At 40.0% G+C, this 26391-nt stretch overlaps 1 protein-coding gene across 3 annotated transcripts in view; it reads right to left on the minus strand.

Annotated features, from left to right (window-relative positions):
• Positions 1–26391, minus strand: part of KLHL29 (kelch like family member 29) — a 389363-nt gene that overhangs the window by 311754 nt on the left and 51218 nt on the right. For all 3 annotated transcript variants that reach the window (XM_058835996.1, XM_058835997.1, XM_058835995.1), the window contains exon 2: positions 12594–12700. The gene's annotated coding sequence lies outside the window, so the exon portion shown is untranslated. The remainder of the gene's footprint in view (positions 1–12593; positions 12701–26391) is intronic.

Consider the following 26391-nt stretch of genomic DNA (forward strand, 5'->3'; position numbering starts at 1 on the left):
ATATTAATAGGTGTGGGGGGAGGGAAAGGAAGAGGGGGAAAAAAGCTACTAAAACACATTCCACCTACACATCTCACTAATCATAAACTCAGGTAGAAAGCAAATTGCTTCTCCAGGACCAGGAGAAGAAGAAAAGAACAAAAAGACTGGTGGGGGGAGCACCTATTTTCATCTTTTTCTGGAAATATACTAATTGCTGTATTTATCAATTCATGATAAGAAATAAGAAAGTAAAAAAAAAATAAATTTTAAAAAACACCACACCAAAAAAAAGGCAACTGAAGAACTGCCACAACATTTTGCAGTTAGTAATTTCAGAGTGATAAATATAATGTTGGCCTCAGACTGCTAGAAGGATTAGATTTAGCTGTAAAACAAGTAGTGCAGTTAACAGTTGCTGTTAGGTCTGGTGTTAGGATTAGAAAGCACTGCTAATCACAAGAAATGTAAAAAGATTAAGAGGTGATGGTTGCCAGTAAGGTTTTAAAAGCATCTGAGTGCTGGAATTCATTTTGGGATTAAAATTCCTCAAGTGGGGGAAAAAAAAAAAAAGAATAAAAGAAAAGGATAGATAATAAACAGCAGCCAGATCCACCTGCACTGCCCACAACCCCTTCCCAAGCATTAGGAGTCAATAAGTGTGGAAAAGTGAAACATATGCCATGGCTTACACTGAATGATCCTAGGGCAGGTTTATTGAGGAGAAGCAAATAGTTCTGTTCTGATATCTATGAATGAACTATGGCAACCTAAAACCTGTTTCTGAGTTCCTTACCAAAATCCTGCCTGGACAGCAGAGTTGCAACTTTTAAAGGCACTGTAACAGAAATGATGATGGCATTTAGTATCTGCATCCTTTCAGTAAGAAGGATAAGACGACACACTGATCTCCTGGTTTGCGTCCAGCTTGTGTAGATTCACCTCTAAGACCTGTTTATGTTCTTAGTTACCAAGTTTAAGCAAAGATTCCCATATAAAATTATCTGGAAGGTGCAAAAGAGAACTCCTCAAAAAAAATAAAAAAAAATTTGAAAAAATAATAACAGAAAAGAGAAAAAAAATTCCTTGCAAAGATGTTCAAGTAAACACTAACTTTTAATAAATAAATTCGACTTTTGGATGAGAAGTTTTTAGTAAAAAGACATTTTAAACAGTGCAGACCACAGAATCTTGGTTGGATTCCCGTATGACAGAGTGGTCTCCAACAGCATCAAGTGGAAAGTTCATTGTTGGCACCAGCCCAAACTGCACAGAGTACAACACCTCGAGGAGAACACAGACTTCTGCAAAGCCCCCCAGGTTCCCAACAGGCCTGAGGGACACCCAAAAGTTGTGGTGAGGCCACCTGTAACTTGTCTCTATCCCACAGTGTCCCACATTTATCCAAGGATTCAGAGTAAAACTCAAGGGCTATCGGGACATTTCGTGAGCATTGCCTCTGCACAGACACATTTCTCCCTGTGCCTCCAAGGGACTCAGATGCTGATTCAGACCAGCCTCTCTCCAGTCATTACTGCACCCTCTGTGAATGTGGACCTTTACTCCAGGGGTTGGGGAGTAATATGCAGTAAGACCACTTCATCATTTTCTACACACCTTTCAGTTAAGTGTTCCTGGTGCACCTTCCTGGATTTTCAGACTCTCTAAGTTGCTTTCCACTTCTGTTGCCTCAAAATGAACATTTTTTTCCAGATGCCTGTAGCAGTAGCAGAAATAACCATCTTCCAAGAGTTATAAAACAGTCGTATTAAATAATAGAGGTGAAAGCACTGTGCATGATTTCTGCAGAAGTCTTTTCAGTAGAACAGATAAATTTATTCACTGCATTATGGAACAGTTTGAGAAAACAAGATCATACAATGTACACTGCCTCTATTTAAATTGTTTCATTTCTATTCATGAGTGGTCTGATTAGATACACCGAAAATATCATCAGTAAGAAATAAATAATTCTGCCAAATTAATAGTTGTTGATTTCTTTTACCTGAAAATGTAAGTAGCATCTCATTCACACTAGACAAAGCTACTATAATTTGGATATATGATCTTGTTGGTTCAAGTCCACACAGCACACAGAGACAGGTGTGCGTCTATGTTTTCTTAGTATCAAGCAACTTCTATAAAATTTTGAGGTCTTTTATGAGTGGAGAAGGGCTAATATGCACTTTGCATGGATAGGCTTAGTAGACAACTACATTTTTTTTTCTCTAGCTCTTTTTCCCAAATAAAGGGTTGAGAGAAATAAATTTCTTTAAATGCAGAAAATTGTTTAGAAATGGTATTTTAGGGAATACAGGTGAATTTTCTGTATCACACAAAATTAATTCAAGCTCAGCAAATGCTCTTTAATTAGAAACACCTTTAGAAAGGAAGCAGTCAGAAGTAACCCTTACAAATATCTTTACTTTAAGGGAGCTACTAACCAACTCCAAACCAGCTTCTCCAGGACCTCCCTCCCTTCTAAAGTATTTTCCTAGAGAAGCATGGAAAGGGGTGGATTTGTGCAAATGGAGCAGGATGTATTATTTAGCAGAAAGTTCTGACTAATATTTTCTTTAGGAAAAAACAGACTGAAAACTTAAGAGTTAGTATTTTGTTTTAGACACTGCAGAATGATGAATGCCGAATGTCCGCTCAGCTTATGAACATTTCAGAAAAAACTCTACATTTTGAAAAATGTATCCAGTTTGAGTCAACAATGAATTTTTCTTCTAAGAATCAAATATAATTGCTGTAACATTTCAAAAAAAATGCAAATGCACAGCTCAGTACCTTAAGAGCAGCCTGTTTGCACAGCAGCCAAGTGATACACCTCAGAGAGCTACTGTTAGCTACTGCAGGGAAGATAAATCAAGAAAATGCTGAGTTGAGGTGCAATTTGACAGTTATTAGCAGAACAGGAGTAATTTGATGAAGAAAAAAAATCTGACAAAATCTCAGTTCACAGCAACAGATTTTGGAAGCCAATTTGCACATAAATTGAAAAAAATAATTCTTTCATTAGAAACTGATGAAGATGAAACAATATACCCTAAATCCTAACATATCTGAAATTATTTTCTTTGATTCAAAGCCGATAATCCTGTAACAGGCAGTAACTAAACAGGGGCTTTACCAGACTTGCTCTGCATGCTGAAGAGACTGCACAGTCTGATCCTGATCTGGGGCCGTTCAACTATCAGAATAACTGGATTTACTGCCATTTGCACCTTTGTTTTTGCCATTTGAAAGCATCTACAGTGCGCAGAACACTGGGCTGTGTTTTAAGCATTAGCGGCATAAATATCCCCTGGTGTACCGTATACTTCACCACTTCTGCCTTCCCGTAAATCAAGCACACAGCCAATCATCTTTTTTATGTTGGACTCTAATGGCAACTCTATTATTCAAATTCACGCTGTAGAGAGCCACGTCTCACGGGGATGTGAAGCAGCTTAGGAGCAGGTTTATGACTGAACAAGGGAAGATTCAAATCTGGCCATGATCTTTCCACCACAATACCACCACCTCTTCCAATTTATCGATTCACCTCTTCTGTGCAAAAGACTTCTTTTTTAAAAAAAACAGAACTCCTATAAGCAGGAAAAACAAATTAGAAAGCCTTTTCTGCTCTTCAAGAACCACCTCTTTGTGTCCCCATAAATGTTAAGCATAAACATTTTCACACACATGCTCGTAAGCAGAAAAGCTGTTCTTTACTGCATTACAATTAGATGCATAGATTAAGAGATATCTTTCATGTCATTATATCAAACTCTTCTACAAACATACAAAGGGATTTTATAGACTTTTGTCTTTTCTGCTTACTACTGAATTTTCACATTCAGCACAAGATGCAGTAAAAGTGAACGATACCCTCCCTGTATTTACTGTGCCCACCAAGAACCATTAAAAAACCAAATAAAACAACTTAGCTATGATTTCAACAGCACAAATCGTTCTCCCATGGGGTTCCTCTTTTTTCTCTCTCCCTCCACTCATCTTTCAATTCATGAAGATAGGGAACATGAAAACCAAATGGATTTACACGTAAATAATTAATCTTTTCTAGTACACCAAACTAATACCTGAGTTCATCCAAAGGGCTGGCCAGATGTAGCCAATTCTAATGGTATTTTAAACAGCATTCTGAAGAACTAATCACAAAAGGTTGCAAGGAAATGCTGAACAGCTGTGTTGATAGAGTTGTTTTTAAACAACACGTGTTGAAACTCTACCTATCCTTACTGAACGCAGCTGACGGGGACACATTCCCAGCCGTCCTGAACTGCCACTGCATTTTGGAGACTCATGTCTGCACAAGACAGGCTTTGTGAGCGGGGTGAGCTCTGGCACATCTTGGGAAGACGAAGAGAATTACAAAAGCTGAGCATCGTTTTCCTGCCAAGTAGCAGGGAAACATGTGGCAACATAAAGCATCTTTAGGAGCACGAGTCCCACAGGGCAGACATCCGCACAAGCTGAGCTGATCCTGAGAGCCAAGCTGCCTTAAACCAAGGCCCCATGGGGACAGGGAAGTGAAGTGATGGTAGTAACTCTGCTTCTCTTTAAGCCATGAAGGAAAATAGAAAGTATTTTGTGTATTTTTAAACATCCTAAGTAAAAACAATGGATTAATTCTTGCGGGAAGTCCAACAATTAACCTTTACTACACTTGCATGTCAAGTCATGTTTCTTGTGCTAAATAAACCATAGCAAACTCCTGCAGCTAAAAAGGGTAAAAAAGAAAATCTAGGGACTTGTGTTTGTTTTTCCTCTTTTAAAAGCCAAAATCTAAACCGTTCCATTCTGCTTGCTTTTCTAACACAAGTGGTCTCTCTCCTGCACTTGTTAGAAGAGCAGTCTGCCAAAGGGGACCAGGGAAATAGGTCCTGCACAACTAACGACTATTCCTCTGATTTATGTCAATTTCCCATTGTACAAACTGAATTAGAAAAAGCAGCAAAGAAATAAAATTAAATTTCGGAATATAACAGCCATTTTAGTAATAGTGCTTTGCCTGTGTAGGAAATGGTTTCTTAAAGTGAAGAAATCATTTTGCCATGTGGAAACCTTGAGCAGGTTAGTAACCCGCTACTGTACCAGAGATTAATTTCTGCAGTCAGGTTTGTATCTTCAGATTCACTGAAGTGGAGATTTATTGCAACAAAAACAGAGAAAACCACTGGAGGGATATGTTGCAAGTGGAGCAGGGCAAAAGGAAAACTAACAGAGAAAAGACAATATTCTTGGATTTGCAGCGCAACCCTCACTGATTTATTTCAAGAAAGTTTGTGTTTCCAGTGTAAATTAACATGGCTACTACTATAACTTATATCACACAGAGATAACATTTGGTGAAGAGTAAAGTTTTGCAGAATATTCTCTGGATGACTTTCCTTAGAAATAGCTCAAAATAACTTAAGAATTATCATCTTAATGACATGCATACCCTTGAGGGGAAATTTTGAGCCCTTCAGCAAAAAACAACCTCCTGAAAGCAGGATTTTAATGGCTCTGAGTTACTGTTTATGCAGTGGAAGCCCTCTTTAAATCAAACATGTTTAAAAGTGTTCTTGTTGTGAAGTTGCCTCTACTGGGCATCCCATCACAAATTTATGCCTTCATGCTTTGCAGAGCAATTATGTCCACAGAGCCACATAAGATGTCTGTGAGCAACATGGACTCTTCTACCTGGCTAATCTTCCCACATTACATAGAAAAATTAAGTGCCTCACAGTCCTTGTTTGTGGAAGCCACTTTAAACCCTAACATGCAACTTTTTTTTTCTGTAAGGTACATATAAAACACATGTGTGATGAGGAAATCTAAATTAATTTATTATGACAAAGAATCACCACAAAGCAGTCCATCATAATGAAATGCTTACAGTAATCTCTATCAAATTATAGTCCTGACCTTTGGTGATGCAGAAAATAGTATTTATTCCTTACTTCAAAAACGAAGAACACTTGCTGCAATCTCTTGCTTGAAAGTTCAGCTCTAAAATTGCTCTCACTCTAGCCCAACTGACAGCATTAGTTGTGGAGAAGCTCGCTTCCAGAAGAAGTGGAATGTAAAAACAAAGTTGCTGTGACCTTAACAATAATCCTGTTTGCATATTACAATACATTTTCCTACTATAACAAGGCAAAGTCCCTTGTGTTCCGGTCAGAAAAAGTCATCTTCCAGTAAAAGCATACTGTGATCAATAACATTTTCTTAATATATTATATTATCTCCCAGTGAAACACTTTTTCACTTGGCATTTCTGGCTGCCGAGTAGGGGAAATTCATGACAAAACTAAGATAGTAAATGAGATACTGCAAATTAATTCCATCCAAGAGCAATCTTTTAGTTCGTGAGCAATTTGACAAGCCAGTGTTGTCTGACTTCAGCAGAAGCTTTCTCAGCTTTCAAATACACAGGAAACAGAAGAATCCGCTCCACTACCATACCCAACTTCACTTCAGCCTGCATAATTTTGTGTTAAAATATATTAGAGCTTCAACAGCCAACTTGGAGACCAGAATTAGTGGGGCAGACTTTAAATATTAGTTTAGAAAATAGACTGAGAAGTCTGCCACATCAATCCTGTGAAATCCTGTTTTCAAGTTACAGCCCAAAGCATGGAGGGCACAGGAATTCTGCACTTCCTTAGAGGATTTGTCACAAGCTCTCCTGCAACCCAGCCCTGAAAAGGCCCAAGTGATAACAATGCCAGGTGAAGGATCTCAATTTGGTACTGGAAAATTCAAAGACAGCTTTGTCATGATGGGTATTATAGTAAAGTGCTTCTCCATCTGCACATCTGAACTCTCTTTTGCTATGATGAGTAGCAGCTTTATTGCCCCCTTGGAGTTACTGTCCTTCTGCAGGCTGAAAGGGTGACCTGGTGGCACACAGCCAGGAGCAGAGCCCATCATCATTTTAGCAACAGCAGTTGAGGATTTACTGAGAGCAACTGGTGTTCAGCATGGTCCAGGAAGGCGTGATCCCACAAAAAGGCTGGGGTGTGTGCAGGATACTGGGATATTGTCAGCAGGATTACTCACACACACCTGATCTCGGCACAATTAGGTGAAGAATCACTGCTGTATTAATATTTCAGCATACGGAATAAGGGGCAGGCAGCTGTTGAATATTCATGCCGTAGCAATGCTCTCTGTATGAATTCTCTAGCAGAAACATGTAAAGGCTGCACCATTACCCCAAAGAGTTTACCATCCAAAACCCCAATTAAAGAGATACTTTAGCATGTACCCTGTTTTAAGCTCACAGGGCAGGCTCACTGACTAATTGTATTCTTACAGTGAAGGATGTGCTCCATTTTTTTATTAACTCAAGACTCATGCTGAAAACAACATAAAAGGAGTGGGAGAAAACAGATGAAAATTTAATTTACATCTGCAAATCCCAACACATCATGAGATCAGAAACATGTAAAGGGTCAAACAACTCATCTACCCAAGAAGTCATTCATAAAAGATAAAATATCCTTTTTAAATGTGGAGGAAATTCATGCAGGGAAGATGCATAGTACTCAACTATAAAATAATTCCAAGAAGCTTCATGTACATTTCTGAGAAAGAGGAGGCAAAATTAAGATTGGTGCCACAGATAAGAAGGAACACAGATGACGTTTTAAGCAATCTAGATGAGAAGGACAGGACTACGCTTGTGTAGGTCCCTGGTTGTGGGGTTTTGTGGTTTTTGAAATTTTTTTTGACAAAATAAATTAGGCGGCAAATCTTTATGTAAATGAGCACTTAAAAAAGAGCCTTTCTAGGTGAATAATTTCTTTTACGATTAATAAAATCTGCAATCAGAGCAACAACATTCTGATGACTTTTTGCCATTTGCAATTATCACTCATCCCAGCACCAAAAAGCTCATTATTATTAAACTTGACAGAAAGAATACTTAACTGCTTTTATGTAAGAACTTACTTTTTAAAAGAATCAATTTTCTAAGCTTTGTTTCTACTTCCAAATCTTCTGTGTGAAAAAGGCTATCCTAACAACCCCTCTACGTGTCACCTTTGATTTCCAACACATCATGTGGATAAAAGCATCCAATTTGTACAGTAACACAACACATTACAGAATAACAGCCTACAAAGAGTATGGAGTTAGCATAAATCTGTACAAGTACAGACACAGTTTATGCCATGAAAATACATATTTTAACCTTTTTTAGAGCAGTTTTCTCCTAAGTAACTGAAAGCATTTAAGTTACTGTAGGACTTGTAGAATTCCTGTGAATAAGAGTGCACAATCTCTGTTTTAAAGGCATGGAAGTTGAGGTACAGCTATTACTAAGACAGCTGTGGAAGAGACAGGAACAGAAACTATATCCAACTCCAAGCTCTGTGACTAAATCCATGTCTATTTGACATGTATTATCTACAGGCAGAAACAAACACAGGTATTTTTGTTTTGGCATCTACAGAACTGTTAAGAGTGTGTGTTGTCTGTTGCCTCACTCCATCCTTGCTCCCTGACATAACAGCACAATAAATCAGAGTCCTCTTTCAGAAAAAAAAACAAAACAAAAAATAACAAAAAAGCCCAAACAAACAAAAAAAACACAACAAAAAAACCACAAACAATCCCCCCTCAAAAAGCCCAAACAAACAAACCCAACAACAACAACAAAAAAAACTAACCCACAGCCCAAAATAAACCCCCAAACCCCAACACAGATGCTGTTAAATGGATGGAAACTCAAAATTACTGCCTGATTCATAGGTGCTTGGGAAGCACCAATCTGAGCTTTTTATAATTATAGATCTCCAGTTTGTCACGATTTAGTGGATGGTTAAAGGTGTGGAGCATGTGGTGAGCCAGAATCTTCCTGGGGTGTGCAGTAAGAGAGGCAACAGGTGCAAGCTGCATCAAGGAAAATCCAGTAAGGAATAAGGAAGATGGATTCAGAGCAGATGCTTAAGCAGCAGAATGGCTGTGTGGGGAGGCTGCAGAGCCCTCATCCTCAGGGGTATTAAAGGACTTGGACACAGCCCTCAACAACCTGCCCTGCCTCTGCAGCTTGCCTGATTTAAGAAAATCCCTCCAAGGTCATTCCCAAACTGAACTGTTCTTTGAATACCATCCCAAAGACAAGTGAGGTTGCTATTTGGTTTCTCTGCTGCATCCCAAAGCTTATCACAAATTCACCCAAGCAGTGTGACCCCAGATATCTGTGACTAACTTTTTTTTACTTTATTTGGCTTGCTCCTTCCCCTGAAAGGGATAAAATGGAACAAATCCAAATCTTTGCTTTCACCCACTTGAAAACTGTGAAAAATGAAAAGCAAAACACAATCACTCTGTTAAAGCTCCTAAACACACATTTGAGGTCTTGCTTAGAGTTTACACACATCCTGACCTCTCCTCCTAAGAAGTACTCCAAAAAACAATCAATCAGTCTGCTGTGCAGGGAGACCCACAGTTATTTTAATAACTTCATCACCAAAACAGCTCTCAACATAATTTCAAATTCCTCCCCACCACCCGCACTATCGTAAGAGGTGCTGCATATGGTGAAAATTAATTCAGTTTGAACCAGAAAACACTGGGGTTAAGTCCTTCTTCAACTGGAATACAAAAACTGCAACCACACGTGACTGTCAGGATATACAGGGCTACAGTCAACATGCAGAAATACTATTTATATCCTTCAAAAAAACTGAGTTAAAAGGCCTTTTAAGGGGAAGAGCTGAGCTAGGAATATCCAAAAATGGGTGAGACAGACAAGTGTGCAACTCCTACGTGCAGCTTGCTACCAGAAGGAGACAGGAAGAGTCCATCCTGGAAATCATGGCCTTTTCAAATAATTTCTCACATGCAACAGAAGCTTCCAAGAGGAGGCCTGGACACACTTAGCTTCTCATTTCCAAATTATTAGCTTTTTAATTCTTTCATTACATATATGTTGTATAACCAGATCACAGCCACCGTGGCAGAAACGCCCATGGGCATCCCACAGCCCAATGGAATCACTTTGCAGTAACTATTCAACCTAAGATTATCCCAGACATTTCATGCTGATGTGACTAGGCAATGTGGCAACTTATCACAAGCCAGATTTACTAGACATTACCCAACACAGAAAGTGAATTAAACTGTCACTCATCACCATATGAGCTGCACTAGTGTAACACTTCTTCATGAGTCGGACAACACTTCTCTGAATTAAAACCAACACACTTTGTTGCAAGTTGAAGTCTTCATCCTCCCTTCTGTACATTTTCTTTTCCTTTCCATTTCTGCTCAATTGTTTTTTCCCCTGACTTAGTATGTTTAACCCTCTTTGTTCCACTTCCCCCCCCCAATGCATTCTTTTCTTCTCTTTGGCAGATGTAAACAGGGATTTGTACAGGAGCCCCAACCACCCTGGCCAAACTAGTAACGATGATCTCAGCACTGGACTACTGATGTCCTCTTGGTCCTTCCCCTAAGGAATCACACAGCAAAGCTTCCAGGAGCACAGGACTACATCTCCTTTCCCCAAGAACCACCTGATCATCACACCAAGCTAGGGCTGAGACCGTATTCCTGAGCGTTTCTTCTCTGGCACATCTCCCAACATACATGCTCTATTAAAATACAGGAAAAGCAGACATTACTCATCATGAGGGCCACCAAAAAAAGAAAAAGAGCAGAACATTTGATTTAACCACCACTACAATTACAGTTGTTGACATCTGCAATTTGTAGCTTCACACACACACATGCAGGGACAAACATAAAGAAGGAATATAAAGTAAGTCTTGTTCATAATTCAGACTCAATTTCCAGCAAGTTTCAGATTCATATTATTATATACACTATTCATGGCTGTACTCATTCTGTACTGGCAGTACAGAAAAAAGTATTAAATACACTCTCTCATGAACACTTGTACACACCCAAGCATACACACAATTTCCTGACCTATTGTGAATATACTAATGACAGGAATTGAGAAAGAATTTTAAATTATCAAAGCTACATGGAAAGCTTTAAGCTAGCTGCTCATGGAAATAAACCAATTTCCAAGAGTGTTTCACTATTTCTGAAGCATAGCTCATGCACATTTATGGGAAGAGGTTGCCAGAAACATTATGATGAAGGTGCACTGGGAATACTGAGGTGTTCAATAAGGAATCCCGTGAAGGAAGAGCAAATGCTAGAAATAAGGAATGCATCACAGTGTCTGAGAAAGATTAAACAAACTGAAAATATGAAAAATAAAATAATATGGGACCTGGTGGTCTTGACAGACAGCGGGTACAATCTGAGCCAGCAACACACCCTTGAAAAAACCCTGTGTGTTCATTCTGAGCTGTGTTGGTGAGAGCACAGCAAGCAGGCCCAGGGAAGCAATCCTCCCCTTTCCTGCAGGATTGTGAGCCCTCCAGAACAAGAAGGCATTGACACATTGGAGAAAGCCCAGTGGAGGATAGTGGTGGCTAGAACAGAGGTCTCCCCCAGATCTCACTGTGTTTTCCAGTTCCCCAGAGAGAACAGAGTGAGCCTATTCTTGAAAGGGCAGAGATATGAAAAGAAAAACAAAGCTGTAACAACGAAAATTCAGGTTATAAATTAGGAAAATATCCTTCACAAGGTGGTGAAACATGGTAACAGGGGTCTAACAAAGTTTTGGAGTCTGCTTTCTTGGAGATATTCAAAACTCAACTGTGTATGGTCCCCAGCAACCTGCTTTAAAAGTGACCTTGCTCTGAGCAGGAGACTGGACTAGATATCTGCACAGGTGTCTTCCAGCCTGTATTATCCCAAAAAATTATGTATTGGGATGGAAGAAACCAGAAAGCTGGTCAAAGGAGGCAAAGAGGACAAGAAACAGCATAAAGGCACAGGATTAGCTCCATAATGAAAAAACAGAGAGAAGTACAAAAAGAAGCTAGAAAAGGGAATAAGCAAGAAAAATAGCAGGTAGGATTAAGACTGAGGAAGAGGCAAAAAAAAAAAAAGAAAAATCAAATCTCTGTTCACAAAATTGAACTTTCCTCCCATAGGCAGGAGGTGAAAAATTCCACAAGAGTCAGTCAACAATGAAGTCAAGTATTTAAGTTTCTACTGTAATGTGCATAGTGGATATGGATAGGAGAGGGAATCAGTTCTTCTCCCTCACCATGCCCCCAAGAAACTAACCTTTAATCTCCCTTTTCCAAATATTTGAACTCAATCTTGCAAACTTCACAGGTATTTTAGCTATGTACATTATGAAGAATGTTTCATTTGTAATATAAAAATACATGCACTTTTATCAGCTTAAAACTCAAAGTTCACTACACCCAAATAAGCCTCTTACAGCTTTTTACCCTTTAATAAGATATGGCCTCATGAGTCTAGGCCTATATGCACAAAAAACTTTCTGCCCTCTTGGAGCTACACCACCAAATTCAAAAACTCCTGATCAAGTCTACAGCATTAGGATTTATTATATTTAAATATTTTTCTCTTATAACATAGATGCTTAGTTGCACGCCCTGCAATAGGGACTTGCCACAGCCACTGAAAGGGAGTGCAATGCCCAAATTGTGTTTGTGTAAGCAAGGAAAGACCATGAAAGAAAAATCACCAAAAAAAAGAGACATCTGCACACTTACCCTGTGATATTCACAATCTGTATCAAAATCAGCCTCAGGTGTAACAGTCAGTAAACAGGACAGCAAACCCTTGCATTTAGCAGAAGATTTCTGGGAAGCCAGATTACCTAGAAAGAGTTGAAAACAGTTACTTTAACACACAAAGATGAAATCACCTATGTGTAATGAAAACAGGCTTCAAATGAATCATAGCAGCAGAAAAAAAAAAGAAAAAAAGAAAAAACTGCTCAATGGGAGACCACCATGATCAGCACAGAGAACTGAAATCCCAGAAGGTGACAGAAATTTGTTACAAAGCACAGAGAGTTAGATCCTGGTAGGCACTCAGGGTTTAGCAAAGAACATCTAATACCCAAGATAACATGGTGTTAACCCTCTAATCAAGGATGTGGAGGAGACCAGAAAGAGCACGATATGTTGCTTAATTAGTTGCTATCAAAGAGAGGATGAGTTCAAGCACTTGCAAAAACAAGGCAATCTAAGACTATTTAAAAGTTTAATAGTGTTCTAGAGTCTTTGGTAACACAGAGTTTGTCCATGAAATCAAAATAATCCCTGGAGATAAATTTAAAGGAATATATCTCATTTTAATGCACAGAATAAAATGACTATTCATTAAAGCAAAGCAGTTTTATCCCTACATTCTCCATCTCAGATGCAATACATATTGAAGTAATCTTTATGACAGGAAGTGGCATGTAATCCTGCAAGAATGAACTGCTGTCGTTATCTGCAGATCAATACAATTTTTTTTAAGTGGATGTAACTGTGCCTATTGATTTCATGTTTTTAGCACTAACGTGTCAGTTTCTACCAGGAAGATTCTTACAATGACAAGATTGCTGCATACATGTAATTGAGTTGATAGAATATGAATCTGAAGTTTACCTCAGTTGAAGCCTTTTTCCATTTTATATAAACTTTATTTTTATGTATTTATAATAATTTTGAAGTGGTAGAGTAACACTTCAGTAATCCAACCTGCTAGCTATGGAAAGTTTAGCATGCAAAAGATCCCCTTAGAAGTTCTCCCCCTACCCTGTTAGGATATTATTTCAGAATATTTGTATGACTTTTGCTATGTTTAAATGTCCTGACCAAATAATTTCCCTTGTGAAAGACTGAAGCTGTTTCAATGCTGAATATTTACAGCCCAAAGAGGCGTGGTGAAGGTGAGGATGGTAAGGGTACAAAGCACACAGAAAAACTGAATGACTTATCCAAGGTCACTTTGTGAATCAGTCAGGCAATGAGCTCCATTAAGAGTTTAATAAAACTGCTAAATTCCTACTATATTTCTGCAAATGAAGCATACAGCAACTTTGGCTTGACTAGCTGACCAAATGGCTCATGCTGCAATGAATGATCTGTAATGAGAACTGGCTGAGAGGCACAACGCACCATCAGCCTGAGAAACGAGGGAAAAAAGAAAAAAGATCAAACCACTAAAAAGAAATTTACAATGATGAGATTAGGGCCAGATGAATGACACCCCAAATCAGGTTAGGAAAGCTGAAGTGCTGATAGAACTAAATCTGGCCAAGGACATCAAGGGCACCAACAAATGCTTCTATAGGTACTTTTGTGACAACAGGGAAGACTTGTGAAAATATTGGCCCTCTCCAGAAGGAAATGGGAAACCTATTTACTTGGGATATGGAGAAAGTTAAGACAGGTCTAGACTAATTTTGGAGCTAAGGCTTTACTAATAGTTGGTCTACTTATTTATCTATTTAACACTTCTTGAATACATTGTTGTGACTTTTCAATTCAGTATTTCTGACTTTCAGAAGACAACTAAGTAATATACCATCGACTGCCTAAATTTGCTGAAACAAAAAGGGACTATTTTCTTTGTTTTGCTTTAAGTTTGTTGAAAAGAGCACTGTTTTCATGAGGCAGTTTATGGAAAGAAAAAAAAGGGGAAATTACTCAAGGGAGTAGTTTCTGTTTTGCATAGTGACTCATCATATCATAGTTACCCCATCATCTCCCAGGGCAACACTAGGCCAGAGTTAATCTGAAAGATCTCCTTAGGGAATCACTTACTTCTCAAAGCCATATCAGGACTCTTGTTCCAGAACTTCACAGAACAGGAAAAAAACATTTGAGACTAATAAAAATAAAATGGGTTTCAGATAGGGAAAAAGACTGAGAAGCCAATGACAGTTTTACACGAAGGAAATGGTTTTCTCTCTCACCTCAGTAATGAAAGACATGAAGAATATTTACAAAGCACATTGCAGGCTATAGACAGCAGTTTGATATAGAAAGGCAAAACAGAACTCACAGCTGGATATGGGACATCTGAAGAAAGAAGAATCAGAAGGAACAAGAAAAGCAATTACCTGTCACCATGAAAACAGTACACAAAGACAGGCCAAAGTTCAAAACCTGTTTGCTTACTCTTGGACACACAGTTCCAGGAGTGTAAAAAACTACTTGGGGATATACAAAGACAGACTTAATGGTCTTTATCATACTGCAACTTACATGATTTACTAGCATTTGGGTGAGTTTTCTTTCCCCTGCTTTAGAAAACCTTGGCTGCTTGTAAGAAAGGATTTTAAGTTTACCAAAACTTTGCTGCAGTTACCATTGCGGAGGTAGTACCAGGGAGCAACACCTGCCAGGCAGTTTTGAACCACTAAAATAAAATACTGAAACTGGAAAAGGCAGAAACACAGCAAGGAGCTTTCAACAGCAAACCCAGGCTGTCTCTCATCATAGTGTACCCTGCACAGAGGTAGCACCTGCGTTCCCTGTATTAATTCCCATGAAGTTGAAGGTGCCTTACAGGAGCCTACAGCAGCAGCCTTATCTCTCCTTTGGGAGCCTAACTACTGCAAAATGGACAGGTTAAGGACTCTGCTCTGTGCCTATGCTTCTAAACTGACTTGAAGCAACTGGATTAAAGCTATCTACTTTAGATACTGCATCTCTTCCTTAAGTAGAGAGCTCTTTCTTCAGGTTAAATCAGCTGCAGGCCATGGTATGAAAAGCTGGTGTCAGCTCACCTGTCATCAAGATGAGTATCTTCATGAAGAGATGGAATAATCAGAAGTGCCTTTGGCATGAAAGACCTGATCAGTGAGAAGCAGGTCTGGGTCTTTTGGAGAGAGGAGCTGTATCAGTTGGACTCCCCTCTACAGTTCTGGGTTGGCCAAAGAAGAGTTCAGCTGCACCAGCAAACAAAGAGATATGGTGACAGCACCAGCAGCTATCAGAAAGCTCATCTTTAAGTAGTAAAATAGAAAAGAAGCTTCCAAGAGGCAGAGAGAATAAGGGAGACAATGATTTCATACTATGTCAAGCCAAAACATTTTTCTTATGTGGCAATACACTGTTTCAGAGCTTAGCTGTCACAGATGAAGTATCCAAAAGCCATACAGAAGATCTGAAGAAAGGCAAGGAGCAGGCAGCAACATTTGGCAATTCAGTACTGCAATGAGGGACTCATTGGTCCAGAGCCTCCCTGAATAAGAGATCATTTAACAGTAGAACTGCACAACATGGACCTCAGTGAGGATGCAATGCTCCATGCAGTGCCTTCCCACATCTCACCTGTGGCTGAAAAAAGTATTTGGACAAGAAGAAGGATGAAGCCAAGAATGTGGACATAGTTATTGTAGGTTAATTACCCAGAAAAAGTTTAACACAAAAATATTCTATGAAAGCCTGCCTGTGCAGACAAGCTATAAATCAATTCTGAAGCACAAAGTGCTTTAAAAATGCACTTTACAAGATGCTCTGCCCTGCAAACAGCCTCTCCTAAGTCAGGTACCACAGCCTGGGGCAGGAGCTGAAGAACAGGAATGAAATACCAGGCACGGAACACCCTCTCTTTGCAAACAAACAAGGCAAAGGAAAGCAAACAAGAGGGAGGGGGAAAAAACTACTCCAACATCAAATATGAACACTTACTAGGCAGGCTACGTGGAAGCTTTACGGGCAGCAGAAGGGTGCTATAGGCAGTGTATCTGCCAAATCAAATCAGTCACTGCGAACAGCTGAGCTCAGCACAGCTGGGAGGCTGTAGGGACATGGGAGGTAAGTACAGACTGACACACCAAAGGTGTCAGCACTGCCAGGCTGGGGACAACTGTGTGTGCTATCTTCATTTGTTACCTTTAGCATGTTTAGCATGAAAAACTCTGTAATGCCTGGTGTGACCTGTTGTCCTACTGTTGCCAGAAGTCAAGCAAGTGGCCTGAGAAGAAAGTAATTACAGATCCTACAAGGAGCTACACAGGCTCTGAAGTTCAGCAGAGCTGCAGGCAAGAGTTGCAGGGTGGGATAGGAAAAATAAAACACAGGGCTGGAAATGAAGGATGCATCCACTTTTAAACTCCCACCTCACTTTATGAAAAGGAGTGACTGCTCTGCACCATGATGTCTGCAGAATACTCTTGTTATGTTTACCCTAATATATTATTTATTACAGAATTTACAGCTCTCTCTTTTCCCAAACTGGCAACCAGCCAGCTACTAATTTGCAAGCTAAAATGCTGTGAGGTCTGCAGATCCCAGGGCATTTGCAAGCCATAAGGATTCTGAAATGCTGGGGAAAAGCTTAGCAATGCTGCCAGTCCTCACTAAGGTCCAAAGAATTTAAGCCACAGCCACATAAACTAAGGAACTACCTGAGAAAAAATGACCAGAGAAGGATGTCTGCACATGCATAATGTTCAAATATTTATAGAAAACTTTTTAGCAGCAACAAATGAGAGCATCACTGTACCATCAGCTTTGGGTTTGAAATGATAATTGCTAGATACCTAAGGCTACTTGGTATGTTTTTCTCACAATCCCACTCATCTCTCTGAAAACAAGCTGGGAACTGTGAACATCTCATCAAAGATTTTGACACACAGTAGCCCCTGAGGTCACTCTGTGAAACAGCTGAAGTTCCTCAAACTCAAATGCTGGCCTATGTTTCAAAGGGTTAATAAGTGAAAAGGGGAGGGGAGAATAATATTCACTCAGTATTCCCCTTGTTCCATTACACTGACAAATTAACTCCTCCTCAGAGTTATGTGACATCACATAACTTTTGAGAAAACATTTGTGGTTTAGAACTGGCAGTTTAGTTTGTATTCCTGCCTGGAGAATCACTTCTTTAAAAGGAAGTATACATCAATAATATTCATGGGGAGCTTCATAAGAGCTTGGCAAACAGTTCTGACAAAACAAAAACCTCAAACATAAGGATTACTCATGAAATGCTACATCAACAACTCTTTTGACAGACATCTGGATTATACTGCTCTTTAAAGGCGAAAAACAAAGATGTCACTTCGAAGTTTAAATGGAAACAGTGAAATATGCCATTAAAAATATCACATCATAAACAAAGCTATTTTTGCAAACTCAAATGCAATGAGCAATTATGACAAAGTTTGCCAAGATAATTTACAGATACTTTATTTATTTAAAAAAATGCTTTCAAAACACTAAAAGAGATAGAGAAATTACAGGTTAGTAATGAGTTTACAGACCTAGAAGATCAGCTAGCCAGCATTAATAGTCTGTCAAGTCCCATCTTTTCTTTAAATGGCCTTTAGTTGATGCTGTAAATGAAGTTAAAGCATACACACCAACCCAGCTGAACAAAGTTGCAGAAAAATGCACAGACACTTAAGGAGCCCATCCTCAGAGTATGTAATTCACTATTCCTCCCCCAAACCATGTTAAACATAGAATTGCTTTATCCAGATGACATTAAGTTCTGTGGTATGCTGTAGTTAAGACTCAAAATGAGATCACTATTAGGATGCAAGTAAAAACTTCTAACTCATTCCCAGTTTATTTACTTTTTAATTCCCATTAAAAGCTCAAGAAAAGCTGCTGATATGTCTGGGCTTCAAAAAAAGGTATGCAAAATATTCCCATGCAAAAATAAAGCACTGAAAAGACTATATTCAAAAATTAAAGAGCTCTAATGGATCATAAATGTTCAGTTAAAAATTCTTAACCCTAATAGCGAGGGTTCTTTGCAGACAAACATATAGTCCAGTGAAAAAGTAGATTGTCCTAAAGCAGAGTCAACGTCACAATTCACTGCAGTCCATTGGATTTGGTGGAGATTAGATGAAGGTTACAGAATCACAGAATTGTTTGGTAGAAGGGACCTTAAAAATTATCTCGCCGCACTCCCTGCCACAGGCAGGGACACCTTCCACCAGACCAGATTGCTCAGAGTGCCACCAAACCTATCCTTGAACACTTCTAGGGATGGGACAGCCACAGCTTCTCTGGGCAACCTGTGTCTCACCATCCTCACAGTAAAAAATTTCTTTCAAACACTTAATCCAAATCTGTTCTTCCAGTTTAAAACCATTTCCTCTTGTCCTGTTCCACATGCCCTCATAGGAACTCCCTCTCCAGCTTTCTTTCTGCTGCTTTCCAGTACCTCAAGGGGGCCTACAAAGTCTCCCTGGAACCTTCTCTTCTCCAGGCTAAACAACCCCAATTCTTTCTTCATAGGAGAGATCCTCCAGCCCTCTGATCATCTTCATGGCCCTAAGAAGAAGATCCTTGGTTATGTTGCAAGTGCACATTGTTGGGTCCTGCCCAGCCTCTCATCCACAAGCACTCCCAACTCCTTCTCCACAGGGCTGCTCACAATCCATTCTCCACCCAGCCTGTACTTCTGCTTGTGACTGCCCTAATCCAGGCGCAGAATCTTGTGCTTGGCCTTGCTGAACTTCATGAGGTTCCCACAGCACCACCTCTCAAGCTGGTTCAGGCCCCACAGGATGGCATCCCTTCCATCCAGCATGTCACCAGCACACCTGTTGAGGGTGCCTCAGTCCCACTGTCCATGTTGCCAACAAAGATGTCAAAGAGAGCCAATCCCAAAACTGACCTCTGAGGAATGCAGCTCATCACTGCTCTCCGTCTGGACATTGACGCATCAACCTCAACTCTGAGCGCAACCAACCAGCCAACGTTTTATCCATCAAGTGGTCCAGCCACCAAATTCACGCCTCCACAGTTCAGAGGCAAAAATGTCACTTGGAACAGCATCAAATGCTTTGCATAAGTCCAGGTAGATTACATCAGTAGTTCTTCCTTATCCACCAACACTCTTAACCCCATAATAGAAGGTCACCAGATTTGTCAGGCATGACTTGCCCTCAGTGAAGTCATGCTGGCGGCCACCACTTACCTTGTGATTTTCCATGTGCCTCAACATAGTTTCCAGGAGAATCTGCTCCATGACCTTGCCAGGCACTGAGATAAGACAGACTGGTTTATAGCTCCCCGTGTTTTCCTTTTTCAATGGGAAGTATGTTTCCTCTTTTCCAGTCAGTGGGAACTTCATGATATTGACCCAACTTACAGACATGATAGATAGTGGTTTAGTGATGTCATGCACCAGTTCCCTAAGAACCTACAGACACATTTCATCAGGTCCCCTGGACTCGTGCCCCTGCAGCTTCCTTAGATGTTCTCAGACTCATCTCCTACAGAAGGTGGTTCTTAATTTTCTCAATCACTGCCTTTGCCTTCTGCAACTCAAGTAGTGGGGCTGGAACGCCTGTCAGTGAAGACGGAGGCAGAAAAATCACTTGTCCCTGCCCTCTCTTTAATCCTGTCCCATAAACTCTCAGACAGCTTCTCATCAACCCCCAGGCAGAACTCCATGCACTCCAGCATGTTGGCCATTAACACTTCTTTCTCATTTCTACCTCCTGCACTTCCTGAAGAACCTACATCCTTCTATTCCACCACTCCAGCAACAGGAACCATCCTGGCATCTCTCCACAAGGCCAGTAAGATCACAGCCCTGCATGCATTCATGTCTAACTCCTCTTGTTTCTTCCCCACACCACATCTGCACAGTGACATTAAGCTGGGCCCGAGGAAGCTGGCTTGCATTCAGGTGTTCTCCTGCAGACCTGCAATTCTCTCTCCAGGCTCTGGGCTCTTGCTAGCTCTTGCTGGCACTACCATGAAACTGATAGGAGTGGGACATATTGAGGTTCCCCTCCACTGGCACCTTTAGACTAAAGTCCTCTAAACTTTTTAGTTAAAAGGCAGCAGGCAAGGAAGTGCATTTGTTGAAGCATCTTTTATTTCTTTGTTGAAGTAAAGACCAGCAAAGATACCTTCTTCTGAAATAGTTTGAAGGCATTGAGATTAAAACACTGAAGTTTTAGGACAGCTTGACTAACATATTTTCTCAATGTCAATGCTTCACTGAAGCAGCTGGAGAGACTCAGATTCAAAGCACTGAAACATTTGAGACTGAGAAGACCTCAACTTCTTTGACACCATGAACTGACTTTCTGCAGTTCAATGTCTCTTCCAGGCATTTGTCAAAAGTCAACAGAAGCAGAACAAAACCTGTTGGTTTTCATTTCCTGATGTTTTTTAATACAAAGCCCTACTCTTCTAGTAAGACTCTCAGAGACTGCTGCGGAGTCAGGTAACATAACCAACTGCAGGTGATGTAAGAGCAGCCAGATCATGCCTTTTGTAGTGTGGGAGAAATCCGATTAGGCAGCTGGAGAGCAGCAGGATAGGATCAGGCTGCTGCAAAAAGTCAGGATGGTGGCAAAGTAAGTACTTGGCTCTTCAGAGTCTTTGTGTCCCTCTTCGTCTTATCTGAAGCTTTGCACAATGCCAAGAAACCAAGCAGGAACTGCACTTGGTTCATGATGTACCAGAGACATGAGGGATGATGACAGCTCATTCTGTTGGGTCTGATGCTACAAGAAGGAAAGGGAGAGCACAGCACCACAGCTTGGAAACAACAGCCTGTGCTCAAAAGGGCAAAAGCAGCCACTTCTCTTATGATCTGAACTAACACCGCCAGACGCCAGGGGAACACAACATCCCTATGCAAATAAGGCTCTGAGAGCCTGACTGGAACAGGAAAACCGTATCCTCTTCACAGGGACCAACATACTTTTAACAGACTGCATAATCATAGCAGTCTTTTTTTGACCTCAGTCTGATTCTCTTGCACATTATAAGGCACATGACTAAATTTGTTGCTTTTTCAGGAAGAAAAAAAAACCCCAAACTGTCACAGTTACCAAAGTTCTAGTGATGCCTTCTGGGTGCTGACAAAAGATTTTAGTGATTAATTACTCTGGCTGTCAAAACCTATTTGCGTGTTTTTTTCATTATTTATTTTGAGTTTTCTTGGCTTTCATTTCTAGACAATGAATCTTGCTATATTTTGTTAAACAGACTGAAGACTCTTCCTTTCTTAAACTTTCCCAAATAGAAAAGCTAATGAATTCTTTCTCTTGGATTAGCATAATGAATGTCTGCAAGAATTCCTAGTGGCTGTGAGGTGTGTTTTTTCACCCTTAGCCACCATCATCACTCCTTCACTCTACATCTAATCTATTCACTATCTCATCCACCTCCTAGAGGTGCAGACAGACCTAAACATAACATTCTGGGAGTGTTTGCAAGATGGTCAGACCCAGATTTAGCACAGACTCCCTGAAGTTCTCCTAGGGATCTACACAGAGATTGTTGACACAGGCAAGGAGAGCTTTGTCCTACGAGATCGTGCTCCCCTGCTGTCAACTCAGGGTGGAGCAATGGCCCTCTCTCCTCTCCAGCGACTTCCGAAGGAGTCCAGGACAACTGGCTTAGGAGAGGGTGCAAAATTGAAAATGGCTGAAGTTGGGCAAGCTCACACTTGCAAAATCAAATCAGATCTATGTTTCTATACTGTTCTTTTTTCTTAATCAAAATGGTGTCACCAAGTCAAATACCTTGTAGAAGCCATAAATATCAAACTTGCAATCACATTAAAAATACTTGATAGGTACCGGCTTAGCTTGACAGGAGCTATTTTCCAGAAGCTCTGCTGACTGGCATTAATTATAGCTCTCTTATTCAACCCTTTACAAGCTGTCCCATTTATTACATCCCAATTCACTATTAAAATGACAAGAGTCAAGCCTTCACACCATCGAGGCACAGATCTTGGCCAGTCTTCCAAAGGAATGAACCAAACTTCCAAAGCTGACTGCCAGTAGCACACCAGAGTAATGGAGCCCTAAATGCCCTCTCTCCACCTCCCAATGGCAACACTAAGAAAAGGCTTGTGGTTTAATTTGTCAAAGAAACAGCAAAACAAACAGATCAGTTACAAAAGATCCTCTTTAGAGAAAAGAAAGCAAACAAAGACAGAAGAGGAAGTGTGGGAGGTGCACAGGTTACAGTCAATCAAACTTTGGATTCCATGAGAATAATTGGAAAAAGAAGCAATTCCTTCACAGTGAGAATTTGCTCTCCAGATGCAAATTGTTGAATTTAGCACATATGACATCACAGAATTAATTCAATTGTGTGAGGTGATCATGCTGTTAAAATTGAGCTGCTAGATTTAATTTAAGAATTAGGTTATATAAAAACATAGGGTTTAGGCTTTTTACATATGGTGCCAAGAAACTTTCAGCAGTGGGTAGCCTGAGCACTAACCTTCCCTAAGGACGGTCTGCACTGCTTGCAGTCATACAGATGCCTCCATACAAGATAAATGGAAAAAAAAAATAATTTTCTTCGAGGATTTATATTATCCTGGCCATCACATATTTTTAGGTGCATGCTAGGTGGGTGACATACCACTGGTACCCCCAGTACCTTCCAACTAGCAAGCTTCCTGAATAAGCTTGGACGACAGTCTCCACACAATTTTGAACTGAGGCACTACAACAAATCATTTTCCATCATTAAACTACTGCCATCTTCCTCACGCTTTGCCATATCTGTGAAGACAAAGTGTAGTGCTTCCCTCAACGCTCCTGTTTACAGCTCTGACTGAAACACGTACCAAGTTCAGCAGCTGCACAGAGAGCCTGCCTGTGTCTAACAAACCAGCACTGGCACAGGCAGGAAGGTACTCATTTTTACAAGTCAGATAGCACCCATGGAGAAGACTACTGTTATTTGTCTTACAGCCTCAGGCAGTGTCCTGCAGCCTGTCATCAAAGGCTTTGAATAAGACAACCACACTCCCATTTATTGACATAGAGAATATGCTGATGACAGAGAGAATGTATGATGATCATGCTCCAGCACCAGAGATGCTGCTGTTTACATGCTCATTTTTTAACTCACAGCCTAACAGCAATATCAGGATTAGTAAAAAGGGCTTCTCTCCCCAGCTCCAGCTCTCTGGTGATGTACTTTTCAGGTGCAAGCTCTCCATCTCACCTGTCACCTTCATCCAAATGCTCCTCACTGTAACAGTCCACATTTGTCATATGCAGAATTCAGAGACTGAAAACACTCCCTGCCTTCAACTGACTAGTCCAGACAATTCTCTGGTCCAAGATCACTTCCACAAACGCTATGCTAGAGGTACACACTGTTAAGGAAAAAGTCTATCAAAATGGCTTTGCTTAGCTGCAAGGCTTCTGGTATAACTAGGATTCAGAGATGTGCAAAATAATGAATTTTGTAACAGTCCATGGATGTTGTCTATTCTCCAAAGAACTTCAAATATGTTGGTCTCTCACGACCCATCAAAACAGGGAAATCCAGTTACCAGTGTAAGAGAAAATGCTTCTTGTCTCATTTTAAACCAATTCTTCCCTCCTTCATATCAAATCCCACTTTGTGTGCCGATCTATCAGTTACTAACTCCTGATGACATTACTGCAATTCTCATGGAAACATGGACATGACCTCAAACCTAATGGAAAGGAGTCGATTTATCTCTGATATCTCAAGCACTGAAGTTACAGTTTGACACCAGACCCTCAACTGAGATGCAGTGTGAACAAGCACACATCACCTTCAGAAAAAACACTATTGTTCCAAGTTCCAGATGTGTGACTGAAAAAATGATAATTTTAATCAAAATATCAGGGACAGTGCAGGATCTTAATCTACAGTTCAGTTTATACAGACCTCTGTTTGTATGACCCATTTCTTTGGACTCATTCTCCCAAACTGCAATAGACAGCCCCAGAATTAATCTTTGTGATTGCAAGGGTAAGTCCTTACCAGGAGAAAAGCATGGCCATGGGTTATTAATGAGAGTCCTGATCAAGTGCATATTCAGTTCAAATCACTTGCTGGAAAGTTATCCTCCTATAGGCTATCTAAATACATAATACATCTACATTAACCTGGGTGACACTGGAGCAGCCTTTCCAGCTATCTGGACTACTTTATCTCCAAAGTAGAGTCTTATACCGCATTTGAGTGAGTGAGCACACATTTTAAATAATGACAAGGGACTCCAATTTTCACATTTTCATGGATGCAATGCCAAATCTATTTGTAATAGGATCATCTATTATCTGCCAGTACTGAGCAAACTAGGTGGGAAAATAATGGTTAGTAGCATATTATCTGGAATCTTGATGAAAATTAGCAGGAAGTAAGTGAAGTTGTTGAAAACAAAAGTGTTACTTGTTGATTGCTTAATGCAGCCTGACTTGACTTATACTATTTCTAACAGACAATCAGAAGTCATTGGGTTGTTTTTCTTCATTCAGCAGAAGTTAATTTTCTCCACCCATTCAATTTTAAACATGGAGTATTTCATCCACTGAAGCACTCTTGTTCTTCACACAGTAGATCTGTTTCAAGCAAAACTTAGATCAGTGCCAGAGAGGAAGAAATGTTGCTACCAACTCGTTAGAGGAGTACTGAAGCTGTGAGTTTCACCCATTTCATCCCACCTTTATGGCCTCCATGTGGACAGATAACCCATCAGGAGTCTGGATAAAGAGAAGTGTAACAGAAAGAGCTGGAAGGCTGGAGTATCTCCTTGCTCATTTTCTTATCTGCAGCCTACAAAACCAAGGTGAACACAACCCACTTAGACTTACTGCACCATCATTTTGCATCTTGATGAAAAAAAATAAAATACATACATACATATATCTCAGCACATTTTGTATGTCTATAGGGGGTTTGCAATATACCAGATTACAGACCACTGTAGCCCCAATGCAGCATCAACTGCTTTGAAACCAGATGAAAGAAATATTTGGTGGTAAGGACACCTATGGCTGGCTTGGTCTCTTATCCCTTCTTCACTTCCATAAGCTCTGTTCAGGTGTGAGTACCACACAGTAATCAGTTCTGTGGCAAGAGGAACCAACATTAACCACTGTCACCTCCTACCACAGCTCAAGTTATCAGCTGCTTTCAGGGTTGCTGCTAAAAGCAGCACTGGAAAAGCTCCTGAGGGCCAACACAGACTGAGGAAATGGGATCTGCTTCCCTCCATCCACTCAAAGCTTGTGCTGGCCAATGGAAAAAGGGTGAAGAATCTACACTGAGGGGGAGGACAGGTCTCCTGCTGAAGTTACACACTGGAACAGTGGAAACAGGACCTGACTACACCCACATGTTCTTCTCTTTGGTTTACTCACAACATAGTCAAGAACTGGGGGGAAAAAAAAAGTAACCAAAAGAAAGACTGTATAGCAAATGGAAACATCCTGCTTTGGAGCTGATATGAAATTTTAATGGATTTTTTTTGTCAGGGCCATTAAAACAATCTTTTGAGTTATGCAAAAAATACTTTTCTTTTTAGTGGCTATAAATTAAACAGTCCACTAAATGGAAATACTGTTACAAGACAGTAAAAGGAATTTTTTTTTCCTTCAGAAAGCATAATAAAATTCATACTAAGTTTTATTAAAACAAATATTTCTCAGTTACATGAGATTAAAATGTAATAATTTCAAATTTAATTTAAAAAACAAAGTATTAAAACTTCGGTTTAATATAAGGGTTTAAACAGACTAAGGTTTAAAGAAAATTTTATTGGATATGTTAGATCTTTAAAGTCCCTACCAAC

The sequence above is a fragment of the Poecile atricapillus genome, chromosome 3 (assembly GCF_030490865.1).
Source record: "Poecile atricapillus isolate bPoeAtr1 chromosome 3, bPoeAtr1.hap1, whole genome shotgun sequence".
In the NCBI taxonomy this organism is placed as follows: Eukaryota; Metazoa; Chordata; class Aves; order Passeriformes; family Paridae; genus Poecile; species Poecile atricapillus.